A 19,918-nucleotide genomic window follows, 5' to 3' on the forward strand; every position below is an offset into this window, starting at 1 on the left:
ATATTCAATTTATTAAAAGATAACTTTGTTCTTTTAACACTGAATTCCTTTTGACTTTGCCTCAATTAAATCATTTCTGTACTACCTTTTTATTATGAAGAAATAACTCGAATTTATCTTTGTTGTGGATTAGAAGATGGCATTCGTTGCAGATAAGAAGCTCGTTTGCCGAGAGTGATCCAGAAAGACAACATCTAGTAGACTTCTTTCAGTAAGAAGTCCCGAACTGGCGGAAAAAAGATACAATAATAAAAAAACACAATATAGAACTTTAGTTCTAGATGTCGTGGAAGTGGAGGTATTTTTGAGTATTTACTCAAATAAAATCATTAAAAGATGACTGAATGTCACTTCTTTATTCGAATAAATAATCGAATGATTAGTGTTTGTCATGTCATTTATGTGTTTTCAGTTGGTTTTTTTAGTTTTACTCGAAAATCAGGTTTTTTTCTAAAACCAGAGTAGTAATTTGAAGAAAATTGAAAGACGAAAAATCATTACCGTAAAGCAGTGGCGTACTATGTCATGTAGAAAAATATGCCACCGAAGCCCTCTTATCTCCGCCACTGGAACATGTAAATTTTAGGAAACGCCCTCAGATTTTGGACAATGTTTACATAAATACATGTGCCCAATTTCAAATTATTTCACTTACTGATTTTTTAATTATTAAAAAAATTAAAAATACTTTTTGAAGTTTAACACCCTATATCTTTATAAGAAAGACTCCCCTTAAAATTCACCAAAGAAATCAAGGTTTCATTTTTGGTCACCATTTGTGAATCACCCTGTATATATTTTACTAGGTAGGTATATCTTTATATACAAATATTGTGAAATACTGTGAGGTATTTACAGTATTCATTCACAGTGGAAGAGTAAATGAATCGTACGTAAAAATAATTTAAACATGTTAGAACGATCTAGGAAACTTTTTTACTGGCTACTTATTAAAAGGTTTGCATGAATTTTGTGTGATGTATGTGTAGCGTTATTATCCTATATTGATAAATATTGGGGGCAATAATCTACAACATTTACCCTTGAAACAACCGAATTAACAGAATCGATGGTACAACTGATCACAGGAAATGAAATGATGCGGTAAGTTCACAAAACTGAATAGACCTAGCACCTATTACATGTCAGTTTTTTATTTAGAAATTTCATATTGCGTATTACAAATAAATTATTTAACGAAAACGTCACCAAAACGCCCAAATAATAATATAATAATAATATATCTACTCCTCATCCTAACTACGAGAGTTAGCACAGAAGTCGGAGACTTGTGCGGGAGAGGAGGCGGCATATTATTATTACGCAGGCCGCATTTGCGCCCAGGAACGACTTATGTTGGTAGGCCCTAACCACCATTCAGTGCAGGAATGAGGGAAACCTGGAAAACCTCATTAATTAGGGGGGTGGTCAAATGCCAACCGGTGTCAATCTCTCACATTGACCCAAGCCAACATTCTTCCACCCTACCTGCACAGAGGGTGCCAATCCTCCGTACAAGCATAGCTAATCTACGGTCTACCGGCCGCGGGATTCGAAACCCGGGCAGATCGACACATCGATTTAAGTACTGACGCCTTAAACCGTGCGGCTATCGACCGATATATTAAACACATTTTAATTTAAGATTTTTTAGGATTTATATAAAGGGTGAGTCGAGATACTTGCACCAAACTTCAGGAATAAGAAAAAACTCAAATCCGATTATTATTTGTTTAATATATATATATATATATATTGATACCTATTCTATTAATCATAGCGTTCTTTGATTAAATGTTCAAAAACACCACCACTGACCTCTAAACACTTGCTGCTTCGTATATGAAGGGCTTCTCTGATTGCTGCATGTATTTCTTTAATAGGTGCTGCAGTATTAATGATCTGTCGAATCAGTGCCTCCGGAGTGTTCACTCTAACCTTGTACACTTCATTTTTGAACCTGCACCTAGTACTGTGAGGTTTGGAGCTCTTGGAGGCCAACTACTCTTTTTTGTGGAATGTCCAATTGAGTAGCTATTTTTCGGGAGCTAATAATTGCATCATCTTTTATTAGACCCAGAATATGTTCTACTTCTTCTAAACCTTGACGAAGAGCTCGTTCAGATGTTATACTAGCACTGGTTTCGCACAATTTGTTGAAAACTCTGATAAATACATTTTTCTCAGGATATCTGTGATGTGGAAACCATTGACGATATTCTTCAATAGCAGTATTAGAATTCTCATTACAAAAACCATAAACAAACACCATATTTGCATACTCTAAATTTAAATAAGTTCTTGGCATTTTGCAACATTTAGATCGTACAAACGTGTAATCAAATGTTAAACTATTGCAATATAAAATGACGCTGACAAATATTCTACTTTTCTTGGAACATGACCTACTCTGATTTCAAATTTTTTTAATTTGTAATTACGCTTAAACAAATGAAAATCGCATAACAACAATGGAAATTTTTCTTCAGTGGCCGGACAAAAGTTTCTTCGAGCAATGGTAGTGAACTTGGTGCATTACAACTGGTTTGTTGAGAGCTTGCAGACTTTCTTTCTGATTAAATCTGTCAGTCAATAATATTGCCACATAGTGAAGAAGCTCCTATTATGACACTTGTTCGGCATAACTAGTAACTTATCGAAAATATAATTCCGCAAGTTGTTGCACAACAGTTAAATATAATTAGCTATAATCTAGGTGACTTATGGAGACGAAAATGAAGAAAATACCTATTTAAATACATAGGTAAATAACATTTCTTCATTAGCACAGTAGAAAATTAGAAGTAAATTGAAATATTGACAAAGTCCGTAAATCGAACTGTTATTTGTCTGCTCTATTTCCTATTCCTTAGCTACATATTTGTTCATTTACATTAGTTTTGGTACATTAGTTACTATAAAACAATAAACGAGCAGCTGCAATTTCTCATAACGCAGCATCACTGCTGCAACTTTTAAGTCATGTGTTTAATTTTTCAAAAAGCATAGAAACGATAATGGTATAAATTAAATAGTTATCTGGAACGTTTTTGACATTTTACAACATTCTTTCATCACATCACGCCAGACTACTTACAACTACTTAATATAGAAATGCCTGTAGAGCGATTTGTTATATCTATTAATTACTAAAAGGTCATTGCTGGGATTTCCAAATATTGTACACAAATCCACTAAACTATTTACATGTCCAGGGTTTTTAGCGCAATATTAATAGATTCCAAATGACCACAAGTCAATTATCTCAACCAATAGATGATGACAATTGTTGTATAAAGGACAGATACCAAGGCGTAAGCGTTTGTATGTAATTAACGAAGATGAGTATTTAGTTTAATGAAAAATGCATCCTTTTCACATTTTATATCCGTCCAATTATCACATTAAATGATTAAAATGTTTTTTATTGAGGAATTATTCCCATTAAGTTGATGATATAAAAGCGCTTGCCGTGTTACGTTTAGTTTCAAAATTAAAATCTATATTAATAGCATCGTCTTCGTCAAATAAAACGATGAGCATACTTTTTATGACTTTAATGAAAACTGTTGTTATTAGGCGACTAGTTACAAGGACACTGTTATTTATTGAGCAATAAACGGTTCCTGATGTGACGCAACTCCTGAAAATATTCATAAGCAAGTAACCGAAACAAAAAACCTGCAGCAATATTTGCAAAATCCTTTTCTGCTATAATATACGCATTTCTAGTCATGCTGTGCGAAGTATGCATTTTCTAACGGCTTATTCGATACGAAAGTTACATTTTCTGTCGAGCTGAAACTATTATGTATTTTAACCTCTTAAAGGGGGGGGGGGGGGTTAATAAGGGGCGTTTAATATTTTATCTAGCATTTTAGAAAATCTAAGGAAGTTGGAAACAATTTCTCTTCTCTGTAACAGTTATATAAGTTTTCTTCAGGGTTTAAAACAACTAACAGTACATTCAAAAATAAGGAAAACAAGCATATTTTTACCTCGTACGTTTATTTTTACGTTTCCTGACTTTTGCACGTCTATTGAATATACAGAAAATCGAGTGCGGTACTATAAACATAATCACACCTCGCATAATGTTTTTGGGAAATTATTAACACGTGCATTAACCACAATTATTGAGTATTTTTACAAATTTGCTGGACAAAACAGAAATTGTAAATTTTCTGATGTTTACATGTTCTCCGTGATCTTTCAATTACTTCCTGGATGGATTTACCTGTTCTGTCATTGTCATATTAAAAGTGCGATTTCTTGTCTATAGAACGCCAGATTTAAGATAAAATTAAAATTGCAAATTTATGATTTTTTAGATTAAAATACGAAGCTAACTAAATTTTTGTGATTCTTCTTATACTATTCTTATAAATTAGCTTAATTTCTGGGGAGAATTTTTGTAAATATGTAGCTAAAACTATTTAGCAAAGTAAAACAAGGTGATAACATTTTGCCACAAAGTATAAACTATACAGGGTGATTTAGACCTTATCCAAATAAAAAATTTTGAATGTACAGGGACTCTTACAAATACAATTTTGTAAAGAAGAAATCAAAAAGGGCAGTTCGAAAATAATTTAAAAATACACTTCTGCAAGGCATTGAAAACTGGTCCACTGTAAAACCTGATCCCTCACATTGCGACCGGCATGGCGGCAAAGTATGATAAAAATGGACAAAAAATTTTATAGCACATATTTTATATCAGTAAATATAACTGCTTTTGCCGTTATTGTTATAATTTGACATACCCGGTACAAAATTTGTTCCACCGACGTGTAAACACATTTGGGTCCGTCTTACTCATTTCTATGAACTAACACAAATGTTGTATGATAAAAATGGACAAAAAATTTTATAGCACATATTTTATATCAGCAAATATAACTGCTTTTGCCGTTATTGTTATAATTTGACATACCCGGTACAAAATTTTTTCCACCGACTTGTAAACACATTTGGGTCCGTCTTACTCAGTTTCTATGAACTTACACAAATGTTGTCTTGCTTCACCATAACATAAATGCTAAAATAATCCATCAACTCCGAGTTGCTATACACGCAAACCATTTTTGACACTAACTACTAAAAAAACTATTGTAAACACCACAGATAAAAACACTATCGCAACGACGATTGTAAAATCGGATTTCAGTATTCCGAGTCGCTGAGGCCACGTGGCTCTTTACGCGTATTGCAAATGACACCAGAGACTATAGTTGTCCAGCTATGTAATGGTTGAATGTACTACAACTTTAATAATTTTTTTCTCGGAAACTATAAGGATTTTACAATTTTTTTTTTACGGTATTGACTTCATTTCTCATGCCGCATCTATTCCTAAATTTTTTTGGATAAGTTGTGAATTACCCCGTATAGAGAGCTATCTGGATTATTATCAGATACAGAAACTGTATAGGGACAAGTCCACCCATTGTATGATGCTGTTATAGTATTTTTTGCAAATGTAGTATGAATTTAACTGTTATTTTCGGCGTTTCTGACAGGTCTGTTTAATTTTAAAATATCATTTCAGTTTAATGTTGAAGAAACACAGAACAAAATTTTCAAAATCGAATCATGAATGCCGTCAGGTTTTAGTTAAAAATGAGGTGATTCTGTCACAATATTTTCAATCACTATACGTATGTAAGTTCCTTGTTTAAAAATAAATCATTTTCTAAATATTATGTTATTATTATTTTATATCTTATAGTTTGCACAACATTTATCTTATTGATAATGTTAGCAACCTAAATAAATAAAAAAATTGTTTATGGTCCAAAAGGAATGTTTGATGTTTGATCACAGAAAGCGTGTTACTTTGTGGAAACTAAAAAATAATACATAATTTGCTCTATTATGGTTTATTTGTAATTTAAATCAACATAACTTTATATATAGCAGCAAAAATACTATTTGCCTATTTTCCTACATTATGTGAAATAAAGCATCAAAAAGATCGCCCTGTAGTGGTATATGGGCGTTGTTTTAATCAGTATCAAAACTGATATCTAATGTCACACACCTAATTATTTCATTGAATTGATTAATGGGTTCATTTTAAAATGACAACCCACACCATTAGTTGAATTAATATTAACATAGATGTCTGAGTAGAAAAGAGACTCTAAACAAAACCTTAATTTTAAAAACCTTGGGCCTGAAAGATTAAGTAAAAAAACAGAGTAATCTCATTAATAAATAAGTGACCCATATAAGGCCTATGTTAATTGTAATTGCTAAATTATAGCGTATATTTATTAAATTTATGCTTAAGTTCTTTTAGCATTTTCGTTTGTTTATGAAAGACATTAATTTAAGCTAATTAAATTAGCTTTAAAATAAAATAAAAAAAATGTTTTTTATAATTAATTTGATGTTTAGAAAGCAAAAAAAAAGTTTATTTATGAAATTAATCCTTACATATAGAGTTAGGCCTTAGAAACCTAGGTTTTAATAAGGTTCGTAAATATTTTTTATAATTTAGACAAACTGAACTTACAAATTCTCAATAAATCGATAATATTCGACTATAGAAAAATTAACTGTACATAAAAATTAAATCCAAATTATGTTACCAATCAAAAAAATTATATAATTTTCTGTCTAGAGAATTAAAATCTTCATCATCTTCTGAGAGCCTAATCTTAATACAAAGTCATGATACCATGGAAACAAGTCTCATAGGAAATAGTATTTTCTTATTTAAAAACAAATATTAAAAAGCAGTGAATGGGACAGACACTGAGAAATATATTTTTTTAATTAATGTGGGTTCTTTTGTACGAATATAATGAGTTTTAAGAAAAATCTCAAAGAAAATTTTAAATTCTAACAAATACTATAACTTAACTTACTGTTCATATATTTTGATAATAAGTATATTATCAATTTTTAATACAACGCCTCTGATACTATTGACACAATACTCATATATTAAATTGTTTATAGAAACTCATAAAACAACGCCGTTTCCAATACAATCTCCAATGAATATTGACTGCAAGGTCAATGAAAGTGAAAACCTTGAACTAGCGTGTGCGATACTGGCTCTATCTTTTATCTCTTCCAAAGAAGATTTCTTCTGTAAAGACATTTCAAAGGATTAATAACTTATTTAAGATTTGGGAAATATTTTACTGAAAAAAAAAGGATTTCCTTATTAACATTTTTTTATCTTTTCCATCAAGAAAATCATATATTAAACTAAAACACTGGCTAAAAAAATTGCAAATGTTAAAACAGCAAAATACACATACATTTTTTTACATGTTATTATTTATTTAATTTAAGTGTCAATAAATCAAATTAGTTAATTACCTCTTTGGAAGATTTATCTTTGCATTCGCAAAAAGTAAATTGCTGCTTTCAACTGAAACCATGCACATTTATTTTAAGGACAATTGAACAATATATCTCAGGGTTCGTTAAAATCTAAAAAAGCTCTTAACCAAAATGACGAAATACTTGGATGCTTGGCAATGAAGAATGCAATATTTTTAATTGATCGAGATAATAAAAGTAACGTTCGTGTTCTAGAAAAATGATAGTATCAGTAAATTAATTTTTAAAACAAGCTATTCAAATTTTGACTTAGAAAAATGTTTTTTGTTTTAAAAAAACTGAGTCAAACAAGAAATTAGTTCTATGGCCATTGTATTTCGCTGTGAAATAAAAAATATCAACAAATGTGATATGAAAAAATATTAAAAGATACTTTTCATTTAAGAAGGCTTATTCAAAAATTCGAATTGCTTTTACAGGATTGTACTACTTATATTAAATTAATCAAAGGAAACGCCCTTAACTCCGCCACTGATTGTTTAGAGAATAGTACATTAGATTGTAAAATATGAAAAATTGCAGATTTTTTCTTTGAAACTTTATCGTCTTTTTTTTTCAAGAAGGAGGCATTTTTGGAACATATGAAAAACCTTATTTATTTTCAAAAGTACTATCACATATTCTTGAGCCATGGATTTATTTTTATTACAACTTTTTCTACAATCTATGCTTAGTAAACTTCGTTTCCCGTAAAACTTTTTCTAGTTGTGCCACTGCCCATGTTAAATTTAATTCAACCTGTAATTACAAATATTGATTAATAAAATTGATTCCGAAAAATATTTGTTAAGTGTTGATTTTCATCTCGGTTTTCATAGAATATTTTTTAAAACTTTGTACTAGAAATATTTAAACCTAGCAGCTTATATTATTGCTATGTTAATTGGGGTTGAAATAATTATGTAAATATTAACAATTTGTAAGTTACCTGTACTTTGTAAAAACTACTAATTTGAATTTGAATATCGCACAGCCAGAATTTTTCAAAATTAACACAAAAAAGTGGAAATCCATTACGAAAATTTAATTAATCGTTGAAACTTTGGACAAGCAACAAACTAAGTCTGTAATTAAATTATTGATTAAGGAATTTAGAAGCACTTTTAACATTTCGGAGTTATCGGCCCTCGTCAGCAAACACCGAAAAACTGGAGACGTTTTTCCTCTCCTTACCTACCCCTACTAGCTTCATTAAATATTATTAAACATTTTTATATTTTCGTGCCATAGTTACTCTCTCCATCCATCCGGCCAGCCAATTCGTCGGGTAGCCGGTTTAGAAGAAAGCCGCTAAACTCATTTGGGGGATCGTGGTAGCATCACACTGTGTCCGTATATAAAAGGGATATGATGAGAGGATGCATTTAGTTAGTTTATAGTCACTTATTGCGTTTAGGATTTGTTTTTGCACAGGTAAGGCAGTGCAGTGGCGTGTGGATGGTTTAATAAGGGATTGTGCTGCTTTTGGGGGATAAAAATATTGCTTTGTGAAAATCGTTGAATCGTAACAAGTGTAAGTATGGACAGTTCCTGTGTCTGAATATTGTGATGTGTGATCGGTCGGACCCTTGGCAGACGTTTGGGATTAGGGATGGAAAATGTGGGGTTAAAAAATGAGAAATCTGTTAAATAACTAATTGAAATCGCTCTCTCGATAAGCACAATGTTAAAAATTAACGGGCAGTTAAAAAAATAGAAAAATTAGACATTTTGAAATACTGTACTTGAACAAAAAACTTTAAAAGTCTCTGATTTTTATAATAGTTAACATTCAAAAGAATTTAGTATTTTGGTCAAATGAAAATTTTTATATGGAACTAAAATACCTACAGAAATATTTTTTTTCACAATTACAGTGTTAAAATTTTATATTTTATAGATGCTTTGAAAATGTTTGTTTTAATTACACACAAAAAATTCAGATGTGCATAGAGTAAGTAAAAATAATGTCCTTTTGCTATATAAACATTTTTTCGAAACTCAACTTTTGAGAAACCATATGTCAAAATTTGCAAAAAATGTGTCTCTAAGTATCTTTTGAACAAATGAAGATATTAAAATGAAACTTTGGATGCTTAATACATTAATAAAATGTCATGTAACGTGAAAAAATTAAGTCTCAGCTCCAACTAATGACGTGAATGTGGAATATGCTTATATTTGCCTCAAAAATTATCTGTTTGGGTATTTTGTCACCCGTGAAAAAAATTAAAAAATCGGTGATATAAACCGTTGAGCGAAAAAGATTAGTCTAGTGTTTTTTTAAGAAAATAGTTTTGCCAAACCAAAAATCGGATTTTCGAAAAGTCAGCAACTTATTGAAGTGCGCTATATATAGTGATGTGTATTTTTTATTCTTTGTCTGCTTGTTTTAGTGTGAGATTATTAATTAGACAAACTGTTTTCATAAAAATAACCTTTGGTTGATTATTTGGCGTAAGCGTTTATTCCATTACTTTTTTCGCTGATAAAAAATACCAAAATAAATAAAGAAAAAACTAAAACTATCCACAGTGACATGTCATTGGAAAAAGAGAATTGAAATTTATTTTAAACGAAAATGTTCTATAGACTTTTTTGCACAATTTTTATTTTGGTACAGAATTTATATAAATGGTTTTCAAAATGACGTCCCTTTTCCTCAATAGACTTTTAAATAGGTACGTCTTCTCACGTATTTTCTTATAACTTTAAAGATTGCTGTATTTTGATAAATCTGCTGCTACTCTAATTTTTTCACTTTAACTCAATATTTAAATAAGAAAAACATTTTAAATTAGGACGAGAAATTTTTGATACATTGCTGTCTAACACCCTGTACAATTTTCAATTTATCGAAACGTATCATCTTTACAACTTGCTCATTTGGACCAAAAAATATGCAAAAAGCTTAAAAATAGTTTTTCCCGTCATAATTTTTCAAAAAAGTATAACTGGAGTACCTCACATCCACGCCATTGATTTAAATTAGGACTTAATTTTTTTTTCGTTGAACACTATTTTATATATGCTTATAGTAAACATAATTTCGTTGCCATGACTTTATTTGTTCGGAAGATAGAGATACAATTTTTTTTAAACTTTAACACTCTGTATCACACAAATGGTGAGGTGTCGAAAAAAAAGGTTTCTATAGCATTTTTACTTACTCTATGGGTTCATGAATTTTTGTGATTAAAACTTCGAACACCCTGTTGTATATGCATGAGAGCAACACAAATGTTCATCGTTAGAAATTATTCATAAAAATTGTCAACTATACAGGGTGTATCTAAATAACACCGAAAAAATGTAAGGAGCGATTCTCTGATGAAAATTAAAAGGCGTCTTAGGTATAAAATTTTTGAAAAAACTCGCGCCTGAAATGTTACTCTCCAAAAATTAAAAAAAATTGTTTTTCTTTTTTATCTTTCATGTATATCAAGAGAAAGAAACCAAACTTGGTGAACATTATCTGTCAAAAAACTACACTTTCTGAGGTTTTTTTCAACCCTCAAGTATTTTTGTAAGGGGTTGAAATAATGAACCTCTATGACATGTTTTCTTATAAATTTTTTTTGATAAAATTTTTTGCTTTTTGAAAATGATGTCTAAAAAGCCCCATTCACTTACTAACTTTTTGATCTCTTCAAATTTTTTCAAAAAAGGATTTATGAGATAAAAAATAAATGTATTGCAATGCATTTTTAAAAGGATGAGCTGTTTAACGCGAGTATATTTTGCCTTTTTTGACAGATAATGATCGCCAAATTTGCTTTCTTTAACTTGATATACATGGAAGATAAAAAAGGAAACGAATTTTTTTAAAAATTTTTGAAGGGGTGTAACTTTTCAGGTGAGTTTTTTCAAAAAATTTTATACCAAATATCCCTATTAATTTAGAATTGCCTCTTACACTTTTTCGATGTTATTTAGATACATCCTGTATAAGAGATAGTCAGAGTATATGACAGTACTTTTAAAAATAATTTAGATATTTCACATTTATTTCAACATTTTTTGAAAAATCATCGAGGTACTATAAAACTAAATCTGGTACGCATTATACCTAGACATATTGTATTAATATTGGATATTACATTCCCCAAACAAAGAGGGGGGGATATATATGGATAATAAATAATAATAGTATAAATAAAATAGTACGACTCTGTATCATGTAAAATTATTTAGTACAGTCCGTACGACATTTGTTGTAGGTAGATATCTATGCCGCGGTATATTGTTACAGTAGTTCTGATAACAGAACTTTATTGGCTTGCTCTTTTCTTGGAATTCAACAAATATTGTACGGACTGCATTTTCCTGAACAACTTTCATTTTAAATGAAAAATAAAACTGTATTTTTCATTTGTCACTGTTTCATAGCAATTTCAATTTTTTTATTTTACATTAAAGTACAACATTGGTGGAACATATCAAACCAATTTTATTGCGTTTTTGAATATCACGTGAGCTGTAGAAAAACTAAGTACTTAATAATTTTTATTTCAATATAGCCTTGTTATGCTCATAGGAAATTCACTAATTATTTTTAAAAACACTGATTTCTTGTGTCCAATGTTCAGATCGGCCGTCTAATTTTTTTAGTGTGCCATGTGTGTTCTAATCCGAAGATTCGGCGGATCCTTCCTAAGATTTATATTTCCTCAGCGTCCAATTTTGGCCAAATTTAGCACATGTGTCGAAATAACAAACTGTGATGTTCAAAATAAATTACTTTCAATTTTTTACGCCACCTCGAGGTTGATATACCGTTTTCGAGTGAGATGGAAATATCCTTATTGTGTTAGTATTACACTTTAACGACCCGTTTTGTTTCTCAATAGAAAAAAAGAAGCAAATCGCGCTCGCAATGTAATACCAAATGTGGTAGACAGATAATTAGGTATTTCTTGACTCGAGGCGCCTTCATATTAAGTACGCGATCTTCGCGATCGCCAGAAGATATTTTTTTAAGCATTAAGTAGATATTAACAATTTACCGTGCTCTGTAGCAAGTGAAAGCCTAGTATTACTTTATTAAACACAGCAGCGGTTTAATGAAATGATTAAGCAAATCAAATTGTTATAATAGGCACCAGAATATTTATTACAAAATAGTGGGTATGTTAATGGGACGTAAAAGTATAGGCACCTTTATGTAATAGGTACTATACTCAGATGTCCTTTTTCAACGGGTTTTGAAATTTTACTGAAAAACTAAATATACACAGAAGAATAGACAAATTCTATTGTAATAATTCATTCAGGTATTAATCTTGTATCCTTGGATAAATGCAAATATTCAAAAACAAAAATTGGTAGCGCTTTGACAAATTAGGAAGCAGTGATAACTACATTCATTTAAAATTTGCAGGCCTATTAGATATATATCTGATGTTGGTTAACAACAGTTTGCCATTTATTCTGATACATATCTATAAAATTACATAGTTTAAATGTACAATCAAAGATCTAGTACTACTCATACAGGAGTAGGTGGTCACTTCAATGATTTGTTCCAGATATATTCTTGTTTTATTTTTACTATTTATAATATCAATAGAAGAGACACGTTAACTTTATTTATAGTTATAAGAGAGAGATAATAGAAAAAATAATATATTCAATATTCTTAGTGTCCTTAATTGTACAATTCATACGATATTTGTTATAATAGAATTCCAAGAAGACCCCTGCGTTACTTTCTTGGAATTAACCGCATTGAACACTCGAAGTCCCAAAAACGTCTAGAGCCTATAATATTGTCCAAAATGGATTTTTTACAATCTTTTCTTTAGGGATTTCCTAAGAGATCCCCCACCAACTTTTTTGAGAAAAATTACTCTAAATTTATAGAAATTAATTTTAGCTATTCTGACATAAGTTAAAAACAAGTTATAAAGTATTATTGTTTTAACATTCAATAATACTTGATGATACGTGAATAAAAGTAAACATTTAATAGTTTATCATCGCAATAAGTATGTGAATTTTATTTCAAGAATTCTGTATCTAACATAACCTAACCTAAAAAAATAAAAAAGTTTCTTAACCTCAAAAACGAGTCAAATACCATCAATTTGTAAAAAAACAAAAATAAAATTATTTAGTGATTTACTTCCATGAAAAAATTAACTCTAGATTTCTAAGCCTAGACATTAGTAAAAAATTACATTTACAAAATTTATCAGTAATTCTAAGTAAGTATTCTAATTATTTCAATTTCAACCATTAAAAAACAAAAGTTTGGTATGAATAATTCATCGGCATGTAAAAATTATACCAAAGGCATTAAAAAACCTAACTTTGCTTAACTTTTAGAATAATTTTCCTCAAAAGAGCTAGTGAGGTATCTCTTAGGAAATCCTTAAAGAAAAGATTTAAAAAAAAAATCCATTTTGGACAATTTTTATAGGCTCTAGGCGTTTTTGGGACTACTAACTACAAAAGGCAGTTACGAAGGCCTGTTTCTTCGGTTCTCTTCTTGGAACAAATATTGTACGGACTGTAAGTACCTAACTGATATTTTTCATTCATTTGATGATTCATTGATGCATCAGGATGTCTGTTTTTCGAGTCGTACTATTGAAGTCTTGGGTACCTATCTAGAGATACAAGATCAGTGAAATTATGGAAAAGTTGTGGAAATGGACCTATATTTTTCTGTTTAGAAGAAAGAACATTACCAAAATATGGCTTTAGAACCAACAAAATTGAAATTTTATGTTTTTATTACGCTATTTATTTTTTTATATAAAGCGACTGTTAGTACATATCAGATTGCAATTTGTAGCAGAGGAAGTAGAAGAGTGACTAAATTTCAATACTTATATATATATATATATATATATATATATGTATTATTGATTTTTCTGTAGTTGTACCTATATGTAATATGTTTCGAGTTTGCCACAGTGCCAACTGTATTCTAAAAAAATTTTGACAAATTAGGTAAATTTTAATGTTTAACTAACCTGCCAAATATCGTTTGAAGTAGGTACCTATTATGTAGTTGATTTTGTTGTTTTGTTTTCAAAGCGTTCTTTCTAAAAAGTCAACTATATCATATAATAATTACAAAAAATTTGCTGGGATACAAAAACTACCTCCTCCATTTTCAATTAAATAAAAATGAAAATAAAAATTTTAGTTTTTGAACAATAATTTCAAAACGAAAAAACAGGCAGGCCCGGATCCAGAGGGGGTGGCGATGTGGCGATCGCCACCCCCAAAGCACAACATTTTTTAAAGATCTTCAATTTCTCCAAACGACAACAGGCAGTTAGTCGATATTAATGCAAGTCCCCCTTCCTAACCTACACCTTACGTCATCAAAATAACAACAACAACAACAACAACAACAACAACAACAATAATAATAATAATAATAATAATGATAAAGAAGTGCTTTGCGCCACCCCCAAAACCAGTCTCTGGATCCGGGCCTGAAAACAGGTCTCTTTCACAAGTTATTCATCATTAAATTCTAGAACTCAGCCATAATTTGATCGACATTGTATCTCTTAGGATAACCGAGATTCCAATGGAGCGACTCGAAAAACAAACACTCTAAGTATATAGGTAATTACCTATCTGTCATTCGATCCTTTAGATAAATACTTTATGTAATCACAAATCAATGTTTTACAATCAAAATGTGTTCTTCATTGAAACATCTGCTGTTTAAAATAATGAATATGATCGTTAATATTTATTTTACGAATTTTTGTTCGAAGACTTTAATTATAGGACAGACAACAAACCTCTTAGTTTCTGATGAAGAAGGAAAATGTTACGTAGATACAAACATAGTTTCTTTTACAAGAGATCTCTCGGTGTAAGAGAATTATTGATTCTAATGTTAAGCGATTCACAATGTTTATGAAAAACGAATAGTTACATCTTATCGGAACTCAAAATAAAAAAAGTTTTATGAAAACCACTCTCCCATACCTAACAACAAATCCGTACAACTGATAGCAAAATTTTTATCACATTTTTTATCAAATAAAATGATGGTATTATTTGCATATAAAATAAAATATGCCGCAGTAGACAAATTTGCCAAGTGATGAATGTACAGTAAAAATAGACCAGGACCCAATATAGAGCCCTGCGGTACACCTAGCGTAATACATCTTGTATCCGATTCAATATTAATTCCAAACTTTAATGAAAAAGTAATTGAAAAGATTATTTTGGACACAAGTAGACGAATGGACTATAAAAATTAATGTTGAGTACATTTTCCCTATACCTATTTCAATAGTAAATAAAATTACCCTTTCAATACTTTGTATACCTACTTACCTACATTTTTCTGACCAACCTGGTATAATCTTTAGGTTACTCTAGAATCTTTTAGTATTAATTGAAATTTATTTAATATTGACACAGTTATCTTAAAAAATAAAAAAATAAATAAATTTTTTGAAGACCGACAACTTTTTAAGAAAGCAAAATTGTACAGCCTGTAACATTTAGCATCTAAGTAGTTTGGGTACTTACAATTAAACACCTTTTGATAAAAATATAAGGCACAATGAAAATGTATGCACGAAGATAAAAGAAAGAAACATTTATCTAATTCATGTTGTCTTCCTTATCTAAACTTCTGCTTTTAATTATTTTAAATACCTACAGTATCGCCTAACTGATGAAGCTTTCATGTTTTTAAGAACAATTAAGCGGTAACCTAAAAGGTAAGGTTAAGAGAACGTAATTGCAATAATTCAAACACTAATCCGAGACACAATGCGTAAGATAATGGGAACAATCGCTTAGTTTTCACATATGATAAGCCGTTTCGTTAATTAAAAGCAACGTGTAATTGTGGATCGTATAGCAGTTGCGGGTGTCAGGGAATAGCTGTTGAGATATTGCTCAGCTAGTCGCGGTGTTAAAATATGGAAACGAAAGTAAACGCATTTATATGCGCCTGAAATTTCTCACTACCGTATTGTCCTTACGCGGTGTACACGCTTGTGTGGTGCACATAAATTTAACAATTCAGAGAGAGACAAATAAAATCGTGCATAGTTGCATTGAATTTAAATTTTAAATTTGACTGAGGAATACAATGTAGATGAAATATTACATAACACAGTATCCAATATATATCTTTTTTGCAACAAATATTCTGGAAATTTTTAATTATTAGAAATACAACACTATTTTACTGCTGGAAATAATTTTTAATGGGATGGGATGGGATTTTTAATTTTAATGGGATGTTTGCCACCATATCAATTAATACTAAAATGATAAATAGTAAAAAATATGACCTGTATTTTTGATTTTTGTTGAAGTCACTAATTTTTAAAATCAACTGAAAGATCAGATAATGAGTTATTAGCGAAATTGTATAGTCATTGTAGAGTAGTAATCAGCGATAAAACGCTACATATTTCTTTAATGCAAACACCCATTGTCATAGCTTCCGCTATTTCGAATTTTTTTTATACTTTTAACTGGTTTCATGATATAAAAACAGTGAAAAACTACTTTCCTCAAATTCTCAGCCTTAATATATAAAAACGGATGGTTTAAGTATTTGATTTTTGGTGGAAAATGTTAGAATTTATTTTTACCATCTAATCAGTAATGCAATGATCTTGAATTTTGATACAACTAACCGTTTTCGAGAAAATCACTACTGACTAAACGGTAGTATTGTCACTAGTCAGCAGTGATTTTCTCGAAAACGGTAAGTTGCATGAAAAAAATGTAAGGATGGTGAAAATAAATAAAAAATTTTTCACCGTGAATACCTAGTCAATAAAATTTGATGATGTGCATTTAACTCTTCATCGGCCAATTAGGCTATTGACTATGTACTTTAGATAGGAACTACAATGTAACAGAAATTTTATTGTTTGATATGTTCAATTGACCCTAAAAAATGATCAAACCGCGGAGTGCTACCTTTTAAAGGGGTGCGTTTTTGAGAACGAAGTAAAAAGGTGGTATTTTCAGTTTTTTGAGTTTTACTCGAAAACTATGCATTTTTTCACTATAGTCGTCAGCAGAAAAGTTGTAGCAAATTGAATTTCCAATCGAAATGATACCTTCTGAAGTAAAAAAAAAAACGAGTAAAAAAACGAAAAAAAAAACGAATAAATGCGTTTTTTTTCTTTTTGGATTTTGGCCCACAACATTTTCTGAGAGGAGTTAGGTATAGGCATTGCCTCACAGAAAAAAAAGTTAATGTTTTTTCCTTTAAAATAAGCGTTTGTAAAAGTGCATACGACTAATAGAAACCGAGATACATTGGATCAAAGTTGGCTACTTTTTGAATTTTTGGCCAATTTTTGCCCTTTTATGACGATTTTCGTCTTATAACTTTTTTCTGAGTTAATTTAGGTAGATGTAACGCCATATTCAAATGAAAGCTGGTTTCAAGAACTTTAAAATGGTGCCTGGTAGAAGTTTGTACAATTAAAATCAACCGAGATATGTCAATTTAACCAACGATACTTTTCTTACTTTTATAAAATTTTTATTACTTCCGGTATTATTTTGTCTAATAAATTTATTTTTGTGAAAGTGAAAGTTAAAATAAGTTTCTAGGTCTATAGGTGGCGCCCTCTACAAAAATTGTCATTGGCAATGACATATTTAAATTAAATTTAACATCCTAAAAAAACTGTACTCCAAGTTTTATACCAACATTCAAATCTGTTTGGAAATTATTCCTAAAAAAATCGAACAAAATAAAAAACTTTAACACCCTGTATATCGAAAACTAAGCATTTGTGGACCCACGCTTATAGGAAAAAAAGTCTTATTGTGACCTCAAAAATATACCCCTAAATTCTTTGTACTGAATTTTGAATCAGTCTGTATAGGTATATATCTTTTAATAAATTAAATTTCTAAAAATAAACTTGCAATAAACACTTCCCTAACGTCATCCGTTTTTCTTATTTTAAGGTGAAAATTTCAAAGATAGTTATATTCAACTGTTAATATCTTGAAAACAGTTGAAATTATAACAAAGCTTTAATTAAAAATAATTGTTGTTGAAGAAAAGATATCACTTTTAAATAAATTCCTCTTAAGACTCTTGGCATAAAATGACTAGTGGCTCCACTGACTATATGCAAAAATTTGTTGAGTTGGTCAATCTGCTAACCAAGGCCGAAGATACTAGGAAACACCGTCAATAAAAACCATATAATTTTGATGCAACTGAACATTTTTGAAATTGAATAATTTGATTCTGGTTCATATCTCCAATAAAAGAGAGAGAGAGAGTGAAACTATCAGATATCAAAATAAATTGGTGGCATACCATTGTTTAATATTTTAGTGTTACTAACATTCTGAAAATGTAAAATATCCAACCCAAATTACTTATTTGTTTGGACCTTTCAGAAATAAGTTGTATTTTTTAATTAATTAATTTAATTTTAATATTATATTTTCAAAAAATAAATTCTCCGCCACCGACTGACTGATTTTTGTAACGGCTCAGCAAATTTTTGTCAGTAATTAAGACATTAGACCAAATTTCATCAATCACCTTCAGCGATATTTAAATAAATGTGATATTTTTTCAAATTCCAACAATGTCAAAACGAAGTGTTTTCGGACACATTTTTGAAAGAACTTATTTAATGATTTGTGACGTAAAATCTATACCAGTAAAATTTGGTAGAATTCTTATCAACACTTTGTGTGCCAATTTATTTTTTTTATCCACTGATGATAGCTACTAAAAATATAACTAAACCGGTCTCTAAATTTAATTATTTTCAATTGTTTCTAAGAAAAAGTCATTTTCCAGAATATATTGATCGCTCTGTTCTATACACGCCTAAAATATTTGGTATACTCGTTGAAGTATGTAATTTTAAATCAAGCACAGGAAATAGAAATGGAACTAATTAATTATCCTTAACAAGGTCAAATAAGATATGTTTTTAGAAGTGTATCAATACATAACGGTTCAATTTTCAATTAGTTAAATACATACCTGAACGAATCCTGCTATTTTAACGTTTACATGAATTAACTACAGGCACGTTCAAAACGATATAATTAATAAAATCAGTTATAAATGTGAAGTACAAAGTATTGGGTGTCCCAAAATTCTCGCAAGATTTGAATTTTGCGCCATTCTTCTTCGAAAATGCGGCTGGTCAGACAATAATAGTTAGTGATGCTCACTATCGCGACATGATAGTCATTTTTTATCCCCAAATTGCGTCAAATGGTACCACTGCTATACAACAGAAAAACAATTCCATTACAGCATGAGTGTTATATCCTGGTCGTGTGATTTCCCATTTTCGTGATCATGCAATTTAATGTAGTTGGACTTTTATCTTTGAGATTTTTTGAGGTCTATGGTTTATGCGAACAAGCCCACGGCCACCCATGCATTGAAGAAGGAAATTGAGCGCTGTATCAACAAAATTCAACCGGATTTATGAAAAAAGGTTATGGAAAATTTCGACAAAAGGCCAAAAATGTGCCGACAAAGCCGTGAAAACCATTTACCCGATATGCTATTCCATATATAACCCTTTACTGTTTTATTGTTTTTTATAATTTATATATATATATA

The 19,918-nt window shown here is 30.1% G+C and overlaps 1 protein-coding gene across 1 annotated transcript in view; it reads left to right on the forward strand.

Moving 5' to 3' along the window:
* Positions 1-8,739: 8,739 nt before the first annotated feature.
* LOC108912945 (collagen alpha-1(III) chain-like) overlaps positions 8,740-19,918 on the forward strand; it is a 49,090-nt gene continuing 37,911 nt past the window's right edge. Inside the window, exon 1 of the mRNA XM_018718376.1 lies at positions 8,740-8,775. The gene's annotated coding sequence lies outside the window, so the exon portion shown is untranslated. The remainder of the gene's footprint in view (positions 8,776-19,918) is intronic.

Source organism: Anoplophora glabripennis, unplaced genomic scaffold (assembly GCF_000390285.2).
Source record: "Anoplophora glabripennis isolate ALB-LARVAE unplaced genomic scaffold, Agla_2.0 scaffold484, whole genome shotgun sequence".
Taxonomy (NCBI): domain Eukaryota; kingdom Metazoa; phylum Arthropoda; class Insecta; order Coleoptera; family Cerambycidae; genus Anoplophora; species Anoplophora glabripennis.